The sequence below is a fragment of the Vigna unguiculata genome, chromosome 4, assembly GCF_037176805.1.
Source record: "Vigna unguiculata cultivar grain cowpea cultivar isolate G323 ecotype 2 chromosome 4, ASM3717680v1, whole genome shotgun sequence".
Classification (NCBI taxonomy): domain Eukaryota; kingdom Viridiplantae; phylum Streptophyta; class Magnoliopsida; order Fabales; family Fabaceae; genus Vigna; species Vigna unguiculata.
Window position 1 is genome coordinate 252,501 of NC_140795.1, and position 5,000 is coordinate 257,500.

The following is a 5,000-nucleotide window of genomic DNA, read 5'->3' on the forward strand; positions in this document are numbered from 1 at the left end:
AATTTGATTTTTCTATGGATTCCTCCGGATTGGATCAAAAACATTTCTTGAATGAGTTATTGAACTCCAGGGATGAATCGAAAAAGCACTCTTTATTGGTTCTACCTCCTCTTTTTTATGAAGAGAATGAATCTTTTTATCGAAGGATCATAAAAAAATGGGTCCAGACCTCTTGCGGAAATAATGTGGAAGATCCAAAACCTAAAATAGTTGTATTTGCTAGCAACAACATAATGGAGGCAGTCAATCAATATAGATTGATCCGAAATCTGATTCAAATCCAATATAGCACCCATGGTTACATAAGAAATGTATTGAATCGATTCAATTGCAACTTCGAATATGGAATTCAAAGGTATCAAATAGGAAATGATACTCTGAATCATCGAACTAGAATGAAATACACGATCAACCAACATTTATCAAATTTGAAAAAGAGTCAGAAGAAGTGGTTCGATCCTCTTATTTTGATTTCTCGAACGGAGAGATCTATGAATTGGGATCCTAATGTATATAGATACAAATGGTCCAATGGGAGCAAGAATTTCCAGGAACATTTGGACTATTTCATTTCTGAGCAGAATAGCCGTTTTCAAGTAGTGTTCGATCGATTACATATTAATCAATATTCGATTGATTGGTCTGAGGTTATCGACAAAAAAGATTTGTCTAAGTCACTTTGTTTATTTTTGTCCAAGTTACTTCTTTTTTTGCCCAAGTTTCTTCTCTTTTTGTCTAACTCACTTCCTTCTTTTTTATTTGTGAGTTTTGGGGGTATCCCCATTCATAGGTCCGAGATCCACATCTATGAATTGAAAGGTCCGAATGATCCACTCTGTAATCAGTTATTAGAATCAATAGGTCTTCAAATCTTTCATTTGAAAAAAAGGAAACCCTTATTATTGGATGACCAAGATACTTCCCAAAAATCGAAATTCTTGATCAATGGAGGAACAATATCACCATTTTTGTTCAATAAGATACCAAAGTGGATGATTGACTCATTCCATACTAGAAAGAATCGCAGGAAATCTTTTGATAACACAGATTCCTATTTCTCAATGATATCCCACGATCCAGACAATTGGCTGAATCCCGTGAAACCATTTCATAGAAGTTCATTGATATACTATTTTTATAAAGCAAATCGACTTCGATTCTTGAATAATCAATATCACTTCTGCTTCTATTGTAACAAAAGATTCCCTTTTTATGTGGAAAAGGCCCGTATCAATAATTATGATTTTACGTATGGACAATTCCTCAAAATCTTGTTCATTCGCAACAAAATCTTTTCTTTTTGCGATGGTCAAAAAAAACATGCTTTTTTGAAGAGAGATACTATTTCACCAATCGAGTTACAGGTATCTAACATATTGATACCTAACGATTTTCCGCAAAGTGGCGACGAAGGGTATAACTTCTACAAATCTTTCCATTTTCCAATTCGATACGATCCATTCGTTCGTGGAGCTATTTACTCGATCGCAGACATTTCTGGAACACCTCTAACAGAGGGACAAATAGTCCATTTTGAAAAAACTTATTGTCAACCTCTTTCAGATATGAATATACCTGATTCAGAAGGGAAGAACTTGTATCAGTATCTCAATTTCAATTCAAACATGGGTTGGATTCACACTCCATGTTCTGAGAAATATTTACCATCCGAAAAAAGGAAAAAACGGAGTTCTTGTCTACAAAAATGCCTTGAGAAAGGTCAGATGTATAGAACCTTTCAACAAGATAGTGTTTTTTCAACTCTCTCAAAATGGAATCTATTCCAAACATATATACCATGGTTCCTTACCTCGACGGGGTACAAATATCTAAATTTCATATTTTTAGATACTTTTTCAGACCTATTGCCGATACTAAGTAGCAGCCAAAAATTTGTATCCATTTTTCATGATATTATGCATGGGTCAGATATATTATGGCGAATTCGTCAGATTCCATTGTGTCTTCCACAATGGAATCTGATAAGTGAGATTCCGGGTAATTGTTTCCATAATCTTCTTCTGTCCGAAGAAATGACTCATCGAAATAATGAGTTACTATTGATATCGACACATCTGAGATCGCTAAATGTTCAGGAGTTCTTCTATTCAATCCTTTTCCTTCTCCTTGTTGCTGGATATCTCGTTCGTACACATCTTCTCTTTGTTTCTCGAGTCTATAGTGAGTTACAGACAGAGTTCGAAAAGGTAAAATCTTTGATGATTCCATCATACATGATTGAGTTGCGAAAACTTCTGGATAGGTATCCTACATCTGAACTGAATTCTTTCTGGTTAAAGAATATCTTTCTAGTTGCTCTGGAACAATTAGGAGATTCTCTAGAAGAAATACGGAGTTTTGCTTTTGGTAGCAACATGCTATGGGGTGGTGGTCCCGCTTATGGGGTCAAATCCATACGTTCTAAGAATAAATATTGGAATCTCATCGATCTCATAAGTATTATACCAAATCCCATCAATCGAATCGCTTTTTCGAGAAATACGAGACATCTAAGTCATCCAAGTAAAGCAATCTATTCCTTGATAAGAAAAATAAAAAACGTGAATGGTGATTGGATTGATGATCAAATAGAATCCTGGGTCTCGAACACTGATTCGATTGATGATAAAGAAAAAGAATTCTTGGTTCAGTTTTCTACCTTAACAACAGAAAAAAGGATTGATCAAATTCTATTGAGTCTTACTCATAGTGATCTTTTATCAAAGAATAACTCTGGTTATCAAATAAGTGAACAACCGGGAGCAATTTACTTACGATACTTAGTTGACATTCAAAAAAAGTATCTAATGATTTATGAATTCAATACATCCTGTTTAGTAGAAAGACGTATATTCCTTGCTAATTATCAGACAATTACTTATTCACACACCTTGTGGGGGGCTAATAGTTTGCATTTCCCATCTCATGGAAAACCCTTTTCGCTCCGCTTAGCCCTACCTCCCCCTAGTAGGGGTATTTTAGTGATAGGTTCTATAGGAACTGGACGATCCTATTTGGTCAAATACCTAGCGACAAACTCCTATGTTCCTTTCATTACAGTATTTCTGAACAAGTTCCTGGATAACAAGCCTAAGGGTTTTCTTATTGATAATAGTGACTATATTGATGATAGTGACGATATTGATGATAGTGACGATATTGATGATAGTGACGATAGTGACGATATCGACCGTGACCTTGATATGGAGCTGGAGCTTCTAACTATGATGAATACGCTAACTATGGATATGATGCCAGAAATAGACCGATTTTATATCACCTTTCACTTCGAATTAGCAAAAGCAATGTCTCCTTGCATAATATGGATTCCTAACATTCATGATCTGGATGTGACTGAGTCGAATTACTTATCCCTCGGTCTTTTAGTGAACTATCTCTCCAGGGATTGTGAAAGATGTTCCACTAGAAATATTCTTGTTATTGCTTCGACTCATATTCCCCAAAAAGTAGATCCAGCTCTAATAGCTCCGAATAAATTCAATACATGCATTAAGATACGAAGGCTTCTTATTCCACAACAACGAAAACACTTTTTCACTCTTTCATATACTAGGGGATTTCACTTGGAAAAGAAAATGTCCCATACTAATGGATTCGGGTCCACGACGATGGGTTCAAATGTACGAGATCTTGTAGCACTTAACAATGAGGCCCTATCGATTAGTATTATACAAAAAAAATCCATCATAGACACTAATATAATTAGTTCTGTTCTTCATAGACAAACTTGGGATTTCCGATCTCAGGTAAGATCGGTTCAGGATCATGGGATCCTTTTCTATCAGATAGGAAGGGCTGTTTCACAAAATGTACTTCTAAGTAATTGCTCCATAGATCCTATATCTATCTATATGAAGAAGAAATCATGTGACGGGGGGGATTCTTATTTGTACAAATGGTACTTCGAACTTGGAACGAGTATGAAGAAATTAACGATACTTCTTTACCTTTTGAGTTGTTCTGCCGGATCGGTCGCTCAAGACCTTTGGTCTCTACCCGGACCTGATGAAAAAAATGGGATCACATCTTATGGACTCGTTGAGAAGAATTATGATCTAGTTCATGGCCTATTAGAAGTAGAAGGCGCTCTGGTGGGATCCTCACGTACAGAAAAAGATTGCAGTCAATTTGATAAGGATCGAGTGACATTGCTTCTTCGGTCCGAACCAAGGAATCCCTTAAATAGGATTCAAAATGGATCTTATTCTATCGTTGATCAGAGATTTCTCTATGAAAAATATGAATCGGAGTTTGAAGAAGGGGGAGGAGTCCTCGACCCGCAACAGATAGAGGAGGATTTTTTCAATCACATCGTTTGGGCTCCTAGAATATGGCGCCCTTGGGGCTTTCTATTTGATTGTATTGAAAGGCCCAATAATTTGGGATTTCCCTATTGGGCCAGGTCATTTCGGGACAAGCGGATCATTTATGATGAAGAGGATGAGCTTCAAGAGAATGATTCAGAGTTCTTGCAGGGTGGAACCATGCAGTACCAGACACGAGATAGATCTTCCAAAGAACAGGGCTTTTTTCGAATAAGCCAATTCATTTGGGACCCCGTGGATCCACTCTTTTTCCTATTCAAAGATCAGCCTTTTGTCTCTGTGTTTTCACATCGACAATTCTTTACAGATGAAGAGATGTCAAGGGAACTTCTTACTTCCCAAACAAATCTTCCTACATCTATATATAAACACTGGTTTATCAAGAATACGCAAGAAAAGCATTTTGAATTGTTGATTCATTGCCAGAGATGGCTTAGAATCAATAGTTCATCATCTAAAGGATTTTTCCCTTCTAATACTCTATCTGAGAGTTATCAATATTTATCAAATCTGTTCCTATCTAACGAAGCGCTATTGGATCAAATGACAAAGACATTGTTGAGAAAAAGATGGCTTTTCCCAGATGAGATAGTTGTTGCTAGCTGCTCCAATAACGAATCATTGGTTTAACTGAATAACTAAAAAAAAAATAGA